The sequence below is a fragment of the Nuphar pumila genome, chromosome 13, assembly GCF_984573655.1.
Source record: "Nuphar pumila chromosome 13, dmNupPumi1.hap1.1, whole genome shotgun sequence".
Lineage (NCBI taxonomy): Eukaryota > Viridiplantae > Streptophyta > Magnoliopsida > Nymphaeales > Nymphaeaceae > Nuphar > Nuphar pumila.
Window position 1 is genome coordinate 72,969,165 of NC_143261.1, and position 17,211 is coordinate 72,986,375.

At 34.5% G+C, this 17,211-nt stretch overlaps 1 protein-coding gene across 1 annotated transcript in view; it reads right to left on the bottom strand.

Moving 5' to 3' along the window:
* The window catches only part of LOC149818701 (serine/threonine-protein phosphatase PP-X isozyme 2-like), a 32,032-nt gene that overhangs the window by 9,760 nt on the left and 5,061 nt on the right, over positions 1-17,211 (bottom strand). The gene's annotated exons all lie outside the window — the stretch shown is intronic.

Consider the following 17,211-nt stretch of genomic DNA (forward strand, 5'->3'; position numbering starts at 1 on the left):
AATACATGTACTCCTTTATACACAAATTACAAGACAAATTCCACTCCCTGCCATTATTGGGATTCCTAGCAGTGAAAATGATTAGGATATCCTTATCAAAGTTACAAACTATAGAAATGCCTTTGAATAGAAGAAATGACCAAAATGCTATAGTTGGCCTAACTTAAAATATCACAAATACCCTTACACAAGAATAAAATACAAAGTACACTACCTAACAATTAGTTTGTGGAAATTTGGATCAAATACTTTCCCTGTTTAAGAAAAACAATTTGCTCCTTTTATTCAAGGCATAACCTAAAGGGGGCATATGAATAGAGTTGGTCTGCATGCACTAGATTATCTTGTAAACACTGAGCAAGATGATAAAAACAGTATACGTGCAATTACAGTTTGAAACTTTTACATCACTTGGATGACATGCAACTAACTACTTGTCACATATATTGCTTCTACATTTTCTCAAAGGATGCTCTTGCATCACATTGTGGTAGAGCTGCAAAACTACCATCATAAGATGCGTGCTCAAGTTTCAAGTTTCTGCCTCATGCTTCAGGGAAGAAAATGAAGTAGACCGAGTATTCAAGACTTTTTATGCAAAATTCATGTTCTTCCAAATCAATTGTCAGCCATAGATCATACAGTTCCAAATCAAGATCTGGTCTATATTGTCCTGAACGATCTCGATCAAAAATATAAAAGTATAGTTAGCATCATGGATGGCTTGAGATCCTCTGACCTTTTTTGTTCAGCTAATGTCAATCTTTAAATGTGAAGCCATGTTTATCAGACCAGCATTGAAGAATAGGGAAGCCAAAGATTCCCGTGAAGTTTCAAATGTGTCAATCTTTCCTGAGCATGGTTGAGGCTAAGGTATAGGAAACAGAGGTCAGGGTCCTGAGAGATTTGGCTATGACCAAGGATCCAGTATGTCACATAACATGCCTAGTCAAGGATTTCCCCTACACCAAATCGTTATTTGAGCAAGTGCACACGTTGTAGGATTAGTGGTCATACTTTGGCCAATTGTTAATACTACCATAGAGGTTCAACAGCCACCACTTCATTGAACCAAAACACATCAACCACCAATCTTGTTAGCCACGGCATGATGCCTAACACTAGCAATATCATCACTGGATCCAACTCAGATGTGGTAGCCTTGGTCCATTTCTCTTAAGATATGAGCATGCCGACCAATGGAGACTTTTGGTATGTGGCTAAAAGTGCAGTGAACCATGTGTCAGGTGATGCAGGTAAGTTTTCTCAATTGATTTCTTATATAAGAAAACCTAAGGTTATCGTTGGCAATAAAAACACTTACCCTATTTCTTGTGTAGGACATGCACATTTTCCTACTTTTGATGGTATTTTGAGTCTCTCAAACACCTTTATGTTCCATAAATACAACATACCTAGTCTTTGTGTCTTGTCTTGATGATTCTATTTGTACATTTCTTTCATTCTTCTGATCTTGTAAAGGGTCCTCAATCGAATTGGGTGTTTGTTAATGGTGAAAGGCATATTTTGAAGACGTTTCAATAAAGACAGAACAGTCGATGTGTAGAGTCTTTTTATGAGAAGCTTGTAATCATTGCATTGGTCTGTGACAGGGTAGGCTCCGTCAATGTCACAATAAGCCATTAGTTAGTCTCGGAAAGCCAGTTCTTCTGCCCATTGTTTGTGATAACTTTGACTCTAGCTTTTGTGAAAGTTATAGAGTTTATAATTTAATCTGAATAACATTAGTGAAGAAGTCGCTTTTGCTTTTCATATTTGCATTCTAGTATACGGTGAACTACACCTCATTCTTCTCTTTTGAAGGCAAAGTATTAGGTAACTTCCATTGATGGATATTCTTGCTATACATGGATTTTCTTTTTGAAGCACAAATTTGAGGTTCTTTGTGTATTTAAAAGTTTCAAGTCCTATTTTGAAATCAGTTTGGCGCATGTATCAAGAATTATGGAGAAAGTGAGAATATTTCCCTTGACTTTCAGAAATTTTTCTTAGATAGTGGAAATAATCAAGAAATTTCCTACCCACATACACCTCAGCAGCACAGCATATCTGCGAGGAAACTTAGAGATAGTGTTGAGACTTCTCCCCACTTTGTCATTGGGTTGAGGAAAGACCTTTGCTCTGAAGCATTTCACACCGTAGTATTCTTAATTAATTCTATGCCCTTGAGGACTTTGGGAGGAGAGTCACCATTCAGAATACTCTTTGACAAGAATTCAGTCTATTCTTTACCGAAGTATTTGGTTGTGTTTGTCATGTGTACGAGGACAGTTCCACAAGAAACAAGTTCTCGTTTTGTGATAAAATGTGCAGATTCATAGGGCATAATTGTAATGAAACAACACGTGCACAAATGAAATGCCACAAAGGGCTACAAAGGTAAACAAATACAAACACAAGGGTCACTTATGGACCAAATACAATAAGCCACTTATGGGCAAGAACACCTCACACAAAGAACCCACAAGAACACTTAAAATAAATATAACTTGTATTGAATATGCTTAGAAAAGCATTGCTTACAAAGTGGGGCAAGCAGCCCTTTATACACATGAAACACATGGGGGAGCTCCCAATATAGAGATGTTGGGAGCTCCCCAATGGTCATAACTGTGACCGTTGGGGAACCCAACAGCTCTATGGTCATATTGACCATAAAGCCCCCTAACAAAACAGGAAATAAAGAAATACCCCTGGTTACATGAATATTTGAATATAAAACTGTGCCTAGTGGACATCGACTATTACATGAATAAAAAGACCAAAATACCCCTGATTATAATACAAATTTACGACTAGTTATAGTTTAACACCCCCTTCCCTCAAACTTACGGTGTAATCACCGAAAGTTTGTCAAGAAAAAAATGAAAACGCGATGACAAAAGTGCCTTGGTGAAAAAATCCGCCAGTTGATACTCGGAAGTGACATATGGTAAGACGATGGTCTTCTTCAAGAATTCTTTACATACATAATGACAATTCATTCCTATATGCTTGGTCCTCTCATGCAATGTATGGTTGTCAGCTATATATATTGCACTCTTATTGTCACAATACAGTTTGGAGGGTCTTTGTAGATGAACACTCATATCTTCAAATAATTTTCGCAACCAAACAATCTCTAATGTTGTGGTGGTCATTGCATGGTACTCAGCTTCAGCGGATGATAATGATACTTTCTGTTATTTTTTGCACTTCTACGACACAGAAGACTCACCTAAAAAACACAAAAGCTAGTAGTTTAACGTCGATCATTTGGATCTGTTGCCCAATCTGAGCCAGAATAAGCAATCAACTCAAAGAAAGAGGAGGATAACAAAAGACCTCTAATGGTAGAGATTTGTAAATATCTAACAATTCTCTTCACAATACTCGTGAACTGTGGTAGAAAAATGTTGGAATTGACTAGAAGTATGAACTGCATGTACAATATCAGGCCTAGTAATAGTTAAATAAGTTAAAGCATCAATCATTTGGCAATACAGAGTAGGATCATCTAGAGGTGTCACATCATCAATCTTCATTTTGGGATTAATAACTTCAGCGGTATCCATCCTTTTTTCGTTAGTAATTTCTAGCATGTCAATAATATCATTAGCAAACTTGGTTTGAGAAAGTAAATATTTTTTAGGAGAATAAGAAACCTTAATTCTTAGAAAAAATCTAAGATCACTCATTTCAAAATATTTTTTAAGGATACATTTAATATACTTTACTCCTTGTTTGTCTTCACCTGAGATAATCATGGCATCAACATAAAAAAAAAGAATTACAATCCCTGCATCAGATTTCTTAGTAAACATAGCAGTATCACTATAGCAAGATTTAAAACCAAGTTTGACTATAACAAAGCTAAAACGATCATACCAAGCTTTGGGTGTTTGTGTTAAACCATAGAGAGCCTTTCTCAATCGAAGCAACTTACCAAGAGTTACTTCATATGAAGGAAGTGTATCCATATCAGTGTTGTACATATCGTATCATATTGTATCGTACGATTTAGTACGATATATATCGTTACTTTTTAGAAATATGATACGATAGTACCCATATCAGGTGTATCGTACGATAGGGTGTGGTACACTTAAAAAAAATCTGGAACTTACTTTTTAAGTTTTGGGTTTTAAAGGCCTCTTGAGGGCCGACTTCTCCATTTATCTAGAGGTTGTTAGAAGGGAATCCACGCACCTTAGGAGTCGTGGGATAGATTTGAGGGCCGATTCGTGCGCAAGGGAGAGGGCTTTTGCGATTTTCTCAAGTAAGAGTACATTTCCGCCATTTTTTCACTCAATGAAGTGGGTTAAAGTAAAAAAATCTCTATTCTTTGCTTCTTATTGAGGGTTTTTTTTAGAAGATGGCATCAAAGGATCCGACATGGCAATGAGGCACTCAAGTAATTAGTGGAAACCGATTAAAAATCAAGTGCAACTATTGCCAAAAAGAATTTCGAGTGGTATCTCTCGGTTGAAGCATCATTTAGTCGGAACACATCATCATGTGCATGCATGCACGTCAAGAAAATTGTCGAATGTTGTGAAATGGCAATGCCAGCAATTACTTTAAGAAAAAGGTAAGAAAGAGAGATGAATGAGGCAAAAATGTGGTATGCTGAGCCTTGAGAGGATGTGTGTTACAAGATGAGCTTCCTACTTTTGATCCTATAGCCGTTAACATAGGATCAAAATTAAGAAATTCTACAACGAATGGGTTGGTGCCAGTAGTAGTGTCGTCGCGAGCACAAAAAGAAGAGGAGAAAGAAGAGGAGGGAGCCTTTCGAAAGGAGGCAGAGCTAAAGGCTTTATTAAGAGCTTTTTCCCTCCTAGGACTACCCCTAGGGCGCAACCCGACATTCATCCTGCTATAACTTCTCAACATTTAGTCGAGCAGAAGAATGTTGTGGTTGAGAGATGGTTCTATGATGCCTGCATTCCTTTCAATGCAGCAAATTCCTCCTTTCATTTTTAGGTCATGACAAATGTCACAACCAGTATCGGGCTTGAATACAAGATGCCTTCATATCATGCTTTGAGAGGAAAAGTTTTAGATACTAATGTTAAAGAAGTGAAGGCATATTGTAATGAGATAAGGCAGACATAGAGAGAAATTGGATGTAACATCATGGCAGATAGGTGGACATACAAAAAGTCAAAGACCTTGATAAATTTTCTTGTCTATTGCCTAAAAGAAACTATGTTTTTGAAGTCAATTGATCTGTCTGATACGTCCAAGAGAACATATGTATTGGTCAGAGTTTTTTATCAGGTTGTGGAAGAGGTTCAACCTCAAAATATTATGTAATTTATTACTGAAAATACAAATTATAAGGCAGTAGCTAGGTCCTTCTTTTGGACCCCATGTGCTGCCCATTGGAGAGAACTTATGCTTGAGGACATCAGTAGCATAGATGAGATAAAGCAAAGAGTTGAAGCGAAGAAATTACTAAATTTATTTATAATAATGCATGGGTTTTGATCCTAATAAAAAAGTACATTTGTGATGTTGAGTTGATTCGTAGTGTAGTGACTAGATTTGTGCGAATTTTTTGACAGTGCAAAGTCTAGTAAAGAATAGAGCTGCACTAAAAAAAATGTTTTTATCAGATGAGTGGAATGCATATCCCCATACACAAAAAAAAATCAAAGAAATTGTAGATACACTTCTGGGATTCATGTGTAAAGTTGTTGAGAATAACTATACTTTTGGTAAAGGTACTTCGATTAGTTGACAGTAAAAACAAACCAGCTATGAGTTATCTCTATGAGGCCATGGATAAGGCAAAAGAGGTCATTAGAGATAATTTGAAGGAGAATAAAAAATTGTACATACCTATATGAAACACCATTGATTATAGGTGGACTAGGCAACTTCATAAACCTCTTTACGTTGTAGCATATTATTTAAATCTTGCATTTAAATATTACCGTACATTTAAAATGAACAGAAAAGTCAACAAGGGACTTTTGGATTGCATCAAAAGGTTGAACCCTGAGTACAACATTCAAGATCAAATTCATAAAGAAATGGAAGCTTATGATAATGCATTGCATGATATGGGGAGACCTGCGAAAGTGCAAAATTGTGTCACGATGCATCCAGGTAAGTTATTTTGTCTATTATAATTTTAATTTCATATTGTTATTCAATTATGATGTTTGAATGTATATCTGTTATTGTCTTATTTATTTCTCATTTTCTTAATTTTTCAGACATGTGGTGAGCCAGGTTTGAAAGTGATATTACAAATTTGAGATTTTTTGTCATTTGCATTCTTAGCCAAACATGTAGTGCAAGTGTATGCGAGAGAAACTGTAGTGCTTTGAGCAAATCCATACCAAAAGAAGAAATAGATTAGAGCATAAAAAGCTCGATAACTTCATCTACGTTCGCTACAACTTATGATAGAGGCAGAGGTATATAAAATTATAAAGTTTATTTGTCATTTTCATGTGTTTATTTAAAGTTTTCTTATATCATTTAAAACCCAACTAATTTTAATTTTTTTGTATCATCTTTTTAGGCAAATCGAAAAGATATCATCAAGGAGGCACAAAGAGCAATTTGATCCCATCAATTTGGAACATTTTGATGAATTGGATGCATTGGTTAAAGAAGAAGCAGAGACTCTTTTGAATGAACAGAACATTCAGTAGATTAACGTGGAAGAAGCACAAGAGGTAGATGATGAAGACCCAATCTGTAACGACACCAAAATTATCCCGAATTTCAAAAAAAAAAATCAGTGAATGATGTAAGGCCTTATCAATGGCAATTATCCAACCAAACTAAGCACTAAGGGAGTCACTTGAGTGCAAGCACGAGCGTATATTAGCTCACTAGAACCAAGTTCGCATAGGAACCTATCAAGGACAAAAACCCTACTCGATCCAGGGTACCTCACAGATTAGAAACTCTACTGTGGTACTGTCACAGTTAAAACCGAAGTACAAGGCAGTTGAGTATGCGGTGAAAATACCTACCCTAAGACATTATTTTTTATGAAATTCAGAGAAAACTTTATAAAAGTGATCCAGGGTACCTCACAGATTAGAAACTCACGTTCCACCATCAAACCAACCATCCATTCCAAACCATTATAGAAACAAAATAATTCAACTCTTTATGAAAATTTAATAAACTTCAAAATAAGTTCACAATTTTTTCCATTCAATCTATCCGCTTAGAAAAAGAGCACCCCACAATCCATAGAATTTGTCCTCTCTAGCACCAGTCATGCCATCACGCCACTCAGCTATGACTGAGTCCCATTACATGGATGTTTATGATATATGGGTCAGATTCATCGAGTCTCAAAAGGAACACAATAACATTGCATGTATGCACAGAACCAAGTATACGAGAAATCATGCATCTATTCAAAACATGTATAATGCAACATAACAATCATAATGCTTTTAGATGGCCAACTACAATAATTAAATACATGCAACATATTACAAAACATAAACCAATCCATAATGCATCAGGTATCTTTTTATCTTCCTTATTGTTACTTACTTTTCAATGCACGAGCATGTTACTTGCAAACAATTTAAGTTTTCCTCCTGACTCTATTGTGGGTACTGTCACAGTTAAAACCGAAGTACAAGGCAGTCCCTTGGGTATTTTTCTCACACATAATTGTATTTTATTAATCGGGTCTTGCACCTGTTCCTCAGGCCATCATCGAAATCGCCACCTTAAATGACCACCATCAGAGAATCACCACCCTAGACGGCCACCGTCAGAGAATCACTACTCTAAACGGCATTGCTCAATATACCAAGAACGCTAACAACTGACGTCAACCACATCATTCACGTGTCTCAATGGTAGAAAAGTCATCTACTATCGTGGTTGAGGACACGGGCCACCATATCGAACTCTTAGGAAAAACACCATCACAGAGATTAGTACAACATTGTCCCCCACGACAACCATCCAAGGATCACACCATCACTAGAGGACAACGAAGGAGAAAATTATTAGCACATTGTTTGGGTATCTTTTTACATCATTAATTTTCACACGTTCAATATCAATAGAATGCACTCATGCCACATAAGCTCTATATCCAACTCAAACATGCATATCATCTTATGCAACATCTGATTGGGTCATCTTCTCACTCGAATACAACATTATACTCATCATGTGCCAATATGTGCAAGTATGTGTCATTTATCTTATGCATCGTGACATAATTTAAAACTTGCATTCGAAATAATTTTTCACAAAATATTGCAATAGCACACAACCTCAATAGGTCCAGATATTGCTCAACAACATGCCATAAAGTCATATTTGTGCACTTATGACACCATATTAGTTCTTTTAAACCACTTGCTCACTCATGAGCATTCACATGTGCATGCGTGTTTTTCATGTCTTATAGCACATTATCATTATATCATCATGCTGCATATAAAAATATAAATCATTCTAGATGATTTATGACAGATTTACAATGACAGTTATATTCTTTGTTAGCAGTCCCGAATTAAGGGATTGCGTTTAAATGCATGAGATGGACATGTGATGGTTACAGAAGTGAACGAGATGGACATGTAACATACTGATGTACAATATATGGGCCTACAGAGGCATGGTGCTATGCTTTATAAATCTTTTAGATTGCAAAAGTATAAATTCGGTTATGTAGGCTCGGGGATTTTAACAGAAGATTCTTACATATGTTACATGCATATAGGCAAAAACCCAAATCTTAACTTGTTACAGAACATGAATTACAATTTTTGTAGCTCAGATTGTTTTCTATCCAATTCTGTCTTTCCAATGAAATATCAGTCATAAATCATACAAAACAAACTAAATGTTGATATTTTTACTCTGGGTGGCTTGATATGTCTGATTCAAGCCCACAAAAACCAAGAATTAAATTTGATTCCAACAAACAGCTAAAAATCACTTAAAGTATGTTGTTTCTACTATTTAACATAACGTGTTCCAGAAAATCACAAATTCAAGAGCAACTTCCCCAATTTTTCATTTCCAAACCGTGAGGAATCAACTTCCAAGATTTTAACCATGTGTTCTTACATATTCAGACTAAAATCTCAGCCTCAGATCCTGAGTATTCTGGGAGATATGATTTTTACAAAAATCTACTATCTCCATAGACACACTGTCAGGACACGATTTCTGTGCTGACTTGCAGAGAGCATATCTCCCAATCCATGACTCATCTGAATCTGGAATCACTTTCATATGTATGGAACATCCCCACAAATAGGGGTGGCAATCGGGTCGGGTTGGCGGGTCAGCATACCTCAACACGAACCCGACCCGTTTATTAAACGGGTCGGTTGTGGCAAACACGAACCCGACCCATTTATTAAACGGGTAACCCGACACGACACGGTTAACCTGTTTAATAAACGGGTCGAGTCAGGTAAACGGGTTGGCGGGCGGGTTGGCGGGTCTAGTTCGGGTAAACGGGTTGACGGGCGGGTCGGGTTTGAGTAAACGGGTTGACGGGCGGGTCGGATAAACGAGTTGGAGGGCGGGTCGGGTTCAAGTAAACGGGTTGACCCGCCCGCCTAACCCGTTTATTAAACGGGTCAGCCGGGTTGGCGGGTTGGTATACCCCTAACACGAACCTGACCCGTTTAATAAACGGGTTAGGCGAGTCGACCCGTTTATGACACGAACACGTTTAAGCCAAACCCGAACCCGGCTAAGAAGCGGGTTGGCAGGTCGTGTCAGATTTTGCCACTCCTACCCACAAATTTCCAAGATTTCATGTTTTTGAAGACTTCTCTCATGTTTTTATTGTTTTGGTTAGAGGCCAGGAAAATTTTGGGTTGCTAATGAGAAGCTTCAATGTTACAATGTTGTATCTGCAATCCTTTTTGCAGCATAACTATTATTTAGATAGATGTCATTTTTCTATAATTTGGACATTTCTATTTTATAGGTTAGATTATTATTATTATTATTATTATTATTATTATTTAATTGTTTTACTTGTGGAATGGAATCAATCAAATGGCTAAAAACTGTTCATTCTTGAATGTTTGTCATATAGAAGCAGATAAGAGAAATACACTAATGGTCATATTTTTTAGCTTTTTTGGATACTGATAGGCATCCAGAAACTTTTGATGAATGAACTCTTCTCGTTGAAAGATATTGGAATGAGATTTAGCTTGATCTTTTGATTGGAAAAAACATGAAGAATTTTAGAATGTACCAAGTTATAGTATCAGATTTTTTATGATGGTTTGTTCAGCCGATTGAGCATGTTGAGTTGCCCCAATTAGAAGAAAAGCATCCTTCACGTCCATGAGCATTTACTATTTTCATTTACATTGGCCATGAAATGAACTGGTATAAGATTCTCTTATTTTACGGTAAATACCTGCCCGAATTTTGGAAGATAATTGTTAGCTGTTAGCACTCCTAAATCAATTATATTAACATGTATTTAAATTTCAGAATTTTAAGTTCTAATAGTGAAAAGGTTGGTGTTAGAAAGTATGCGAAAATGAATTACAAGAATGCATAATGCATTCATAAGGTTCAATATTGGACAAACACAACCCCATAATGGGGAATAACAAAATGGTCCACTAAGGGACACCACAAGAAGCCTATGAAGAGGCATAAGTTGTACATACTTCATTAAATGAGGGCCTAAAAGGCCATAGAAATACATGGGGTAGAGACCCCTATTTATACAAGAAAGGGGGCTGAAAAATGGGAGCTATTGGGAGCTCTCCATAGAGACGTTGGGAGCCCCAACGGTCACATTTGTGACAGTTAGGGCCCCAACGACTCTATGTGGGGCCCCTTATGCGTGGATCCCTTATTCAAAATAAAAGGAAAAAATAAAAAACTAAAAATAATTATTTACATAAAATAGTTGTTTCTAAAAAGAATTATGTAAAATAACAAAAATACCCCTATCGGGTATTTTATATATATATATATATATATATATATATATATATATATATATATGCGAGAACATATATATTTTAACACCCCCCCTCAAACTTTACGTGGGGATAACAAAAAGTTTGAAGATACAAAAAGGAGGGTTCAAGTCTTCAAAGAATCTTCAATGGAAGCCATCATCTTTAGAGTACATGAAAGAACTTTACAAATGTCAGTCTTTAACTGTCTTTAATGATCATCTTCAAGCTTCTTCCACGATGTATCATAGATACTTCTTTCCTCTCATCTTGGCGATCCTGTAAAATAAGCCAAAAGAACTCGGAGTAAAAAATATCTTTATATCTTAATCAAATAAAAGATAAATAAGATTGACCATATGATTTCATCAAAACAACTATTTAAAAGATATTTCATGCATTTTAATTGAGTATTATGCAAAAATGACTTAAACTTAAATATTCTATTGATAAAACACACTATGTTCTCGAAGAAGGATATGTGCACAAAGGCTATACTACGAAGTACAAGAGAGGACACCCACAAATGCACAATTTATATATTTAGAACCGATGCCAAAGATATTTCTCACAAAGGGTTTTATCAATATTTGGTAGTAAGAAGTGTGTGCACGGAGAACACTCACAAGTGCACAAAGACACAAAATTATGAAATTTGTATTAAGATTAAAAAGGTTTCATGTATTACAAATATCTTTAAGAACACAATGTTCACATAAGAACTAATGGCTCCCTAAAAAGAACATACGAACGAAAGCATATTTGACACACAAATCAATAATAGGGAGACATTTTAACACAAGATGATCTAATGATTTCTTTCACGTCTTAGAGGGAAGAAATTCTAAACAAATGTCAAAAAATGTCCACCCAAGAGTCAAGAGTGAAAGATATTTGAGTAGAAAGTCTTACACATTGAGAAAATTCTTACTCAAATATTTGCAAACACAAAAACTCATTAGGTGGCCGAAAAATCAAAAAACACTTAATATATAGGTTAAATGCCAAAATATTAAATTGGTTTCCAAATATGCATATCAATGATATGATCCACTAGAATATCTTAAAACACAAGTTATGAATGAAATTTTGCAAATTTCAACAATAGTTCATTCACTACAAGCAACTACCTCATTAGTCTAAAACCCATAAATCAAGTGTATAAGCTACTAGATCAAGAACATAAATATAATGTCATTAAAGGCCAAAACACACACAAAGATGTGTAAAAATACCTCTTGTCTACATGTAATAATACTTGAAATGAGTGCATCAACGACAAGAACAAGAGAATACACGCCAACATGGACCAAAAGCATCTCTTGTCTACATAAAAATACACTCAAAATCAAGTATGTTCAGCTACTAGAACAAAAGTACCAAGCCAACCATAGGCAAAAACACACACGAAGGTGTGACAAAACATCTCTTGTCTACATAAAATGACACTTAAAATGAGTGAAAGAAGCCAACCATGGGCATACATCTCAGCGACTAGAACAAGAACACAAATGCCAACATGGACTAAAATCACACACAATGGTGTGAATCAACATGCCTTGTCTACATATAATTACACTCAAGACAAATGTGTTCAGCTACTAGACAAAGAGCATAAGAATATGTCACTAAAGGGCTACCAACACACAAAGGTGTAATAATATGTTTTGTCTACATATGATAACACTTAAATAAGAGGTATAAAAAGTAGAAGACTTTTAAGACAATAAGACTTGTAATGACAAACATTTAACAAATAAAACATTAATTTCAATATACCTCAAAACATTTAAGGTTTCAAACTTCATACATTCATCACAGGTACACATAATTAAGAGCATCCATAAAAACAATGGCCAAAAATAAACGAATGACACACTCATAATTAGAAATCACATAACAAGTCATTTAAGAGTCAAACTACAAGTTGACAATCTAAAATGAGATAACACGAGGTGCCCATAACTCACCTCAACAAACAACTCTAATATAACAATAATAAGGCCAAAAAGGATTAATGCACCATATAACAACTTGTGATGGATAAATATAAATGCCATAAAAAGGCAATGAACACTTAGGGAAATCATTTTCCAAATAGGTGATTTTACAAAGAAGGCTGATTTGAAAAAATCAAATCAAAGGTCCAATATAATCAATCACAACAATATGCTTCATAACAACGATTTTGCATAAACACGAATTATGCTTAATCATGATCAATTCTTCAAAGAAGTTAAAAAGGTTTATTATGCAACAAACACAACATGAAATATTAAGCAACGTCATGTGCACAAAGGCTATAAGCATACAAGCATAAATACTTGATAAACAAATGTGCACAAATGCACTTACACCACACTTGCACAAATATATAAAATACAAAAAAAAAAAGTGAGCAAGCATGCACTTTTACGCAATACAAGATGTCGAATGACAATAATCTTGAATGAGCAAATAACAAATTTAGGACAACATAAGCATTCATAAAGATGGTAAGATTATAAAGTTTGAAAATCTCATGAAAACCACTATTATAACTTAAAAAAGATGCTCACAACCAATCTCAAAAGATCCACAAAGGTTTACAATTATTAATGAATCTTTGAAGGATATTATGCAAGAGAAAGATACTCACAAACAATCTTCTCACAATAACCATGAAATCTTCATAAAGAGTATATACTCATAAGAAAATTACAAGGACCGAAAGGCTCTTCAAAGAGAGTTCAAACACAAAAAACACGCAAAATCCCCAAAGGAGGGTACACACGAAAAGAAGGAGAGGAAAAACTCCATTAAAGTGGGAGAAATCCCAACAAAGAAGAATAATAGGTTTGTTAAAAAACCTTACAACAAAATAAGATTGCACTATGGCATAAATCTATAAAATCAAATATTTATTGAAAAAAAATTCAAAAACTCATAAGTTTATCAAAAACATATGACTTAATAGGTTATAACCAACTCCTAATACAATAAGTATGCAACATGCATTAATGAAGACCATAAATTTTACAATGAGACAAACTCTTGAAATCAAATTTGCAAAATCTTTAAAAGTATTCCATAAGACCATTTTAAAACTTAATTCAACTGGTATTATAAGACGTCTTCTTAATCAAATATTGTTCATATGAAAAGAACACATTAGGTAAGGGAATCAAAACTTAATAAGGAATTTTTCATAGATGATATATGTCAATCATTTTTCCAAAAAACACACGATATTATAAGAAACCACATATAAGACTTTTTAGTGGATAAACACATACCTTCAATACGAAACAACAAATATGATGAGAGTGTAAAAGAGTATGCGATCAATACTATATATCTCACAAACATTTTGATCTTAACACAACTTTCTTTAAAGACTTATCATCATATAAAAGGTATTCTTACAAACAAAGTTAAATATAAATTAAAAAACTCCAATGGTCATAAATTTTTACCGACACATTAAAGCACGTTTTGAGCAATCATATAACTAATTGAAAAAGAAAACAAGTTCACCGGTTTTTAGAAATTATCATTTAAAAAAATTCAAAGAAAAACATACGAAAAAGTATAATATACGAAAAAGGTTCAATGGAGTATCAAGTAACCCAAACTATTATAAAAAGACATAATGACAAAGAGAACACATATGAAAAATATATCTAATTCTTCATAATGCTCGACACTTAAAGAAATAGAATGCATATCAAATAACTTTAAGAAAGAAAAGAGAGAGAGAAATGAAAACTTTACCATTTTTCTTTAAAATCTCTTGAATAACACGCTTTCCGATGCACCAAAGAACAACTCGATCCCAACCGAGCTTTGATACCATGTTAGAAAGTATGCGAAAATGAATTACAAGAATGCATAACGTATTCATAAGGTCCAATATTGGACAAACACAACCCCATAATGACACAACCCCATAACGGGGAATAACAAAATGGTCCACTAAGGGACACCACAAGAAGCCTACGAAGAGGCATAAGTTACACATACTTCATTGAATGAGGGACTAAAAGGCCATAGAAATACATGGGGTAGAGACCCCTATTTATACAAAAAAGAGGGCTAAAAAAGGGGAGCCATTGGGAGCTCCCCATAGAGACGTTGGGAGCCTCAACGACTCTATGTGGGGCCCCTTATGCATGGATCCCTTATTAAAAAAAATGAAAAAATAAAAAACTAAAAATAATTATTTACATAAAAATAATTGTTTCTAAAAACAACCATGTAAAATGACAAAAATACCCCTATCGGGTATTTCACACACACACACACACACACACACACACACACACACACACACACATATATATATATATATATATATATATATATATATATATATATATATTTAACAGTTGGTGAAGGCAATAAACTTTACAGAATTGTTAAGTGTGATGGATAGAGGCCCGAAAGGCCATCTTGGTTTACCCTCTGAATTTATTTTTCATATTGAGTTGAGAATGCAGTGTTAATTCGAGGTCATAGTGTCAGACGATCTTTGATGTGATTTATGGTTGTTGTGGAGTCTTGATTGTCATTTGATTAAATAATCCTTGTCAATCTCCCTGCATGAACATCACTTGAAATCAGTCAAAGAGATGATTGCCGACATGGTTATAGCAATAAAGGTGCGCATTTTTATGCCATTTCAAATCTTTTATGAGAAATTAGTATCATCAGTGCTCAAATTTATTTGGGACAAAACAGCCACATAATTTTTATAAATCCCATGTGTCGAGATTGTAGTCTGAATTTTATGATTTTATACAAAGGATTCTGGAGACACAAGTTTCATATTTGGGCAAAGAGGCAATCTTGTGACATTTCTGATTTTTCATATTTTTCGGTGTAGAATCCTTTCAATCATTAGCTTTTTCTTTCTCCGTGAATTATGGGGTTTGGATGTATAATTGTTAACAATATTAAGTTTCAAGCATATCTAAGGAAATTTTCTTTTTTCGTGTTGTTTCTAGAAAAAATGAACCATTAAATGAAGTTACATTAGGGCATTTTACTATTCATTGGCTGCTTGAAAATTGTTTAGTCCATACATCTTAACCAATTGAAGAAATAAAGTTAACCAGCTGAGATCATATTGTAGTTCTTGTACGATATTTTCTTTGACATTCTAAGTCACTCCAATAAGGAATAAAAATGGGATGATATTATATAAAACATGTAGTAAGCTCTGAATTTTATCAGTTGATTTACTTAATTCACATAGATATGATATTCCATATGAATTGTAATATTTAATTTGTTACTGCACCAGTTTCAGTGCCGGTTGAATTAGAACATTGGTATTCAGTGAATTAAAAACAAAAGGCTTTCATTTCCCTATGGGGTTCACGGTTTGAGAGAACCAAATTTATCATTATGACTGGTCGGATCAAAATACATAGAATAGAATGCAATTTTTCAAGAATCAACCAAGAACTTCATATTTTTCAACAAGAAACGTCAAGAAAAACTATCCAACAATTTTACATCCATCAAAAACACATGAAATTATGTCGTAAATAAAGAAATATAATACATACAAGAAACTGACATCCAAAATCATACATTTTTTCAAAAGAGAATATGTTTACTCTATATAAATCAAAATCGGCTTTCTAAAAAGGATTTTAGAGTTTTAAAACTTTCATGCACAAAATCATATCAGTGTCTATGTGAATCTAGGCTGGTAGGATTTGATGGCCCCGTAAACTTAGTTGTTGATATCGTGGACAACATTTAATTTGCAGCTGCGTTTCCTAAATAGGAACACGTGTATTTCACTGTGTGTGTAGGCATGTATAGGCATGTATTACGCTGAATACATGAAACTGTGATTTTTCCTGAATCTGTACCAGCATGTATTATATTTATTACATACATCCGCAGTTTCCTTGAGCATATATATGTTAAACAGGATATATATATATCAATCGGCATATATGCATATATGTAAGTGGGAATTAAATTGTGTGCATTAAGCAGAGACATGCATGCAAAAGCAGTACTGATAATTGAACTTAAAAGTTATTCATACATGTTGCATTGATTCATGCATCCCTAAATGTTTAATTTAGCATGAAATTGTTGATTGTTTTGTTTGAACTGCTTATATTGCAAAGCATGTTCTAAATGTAAGATGGTTGTTGAGCCCTATTAAACTTATGTTTGATTTGATTTATGTTAATTTTCTTAGAATTGGATTTCGAGAGGGTCTCGTGCGAGAACTTCGATTCTTACCCTATTT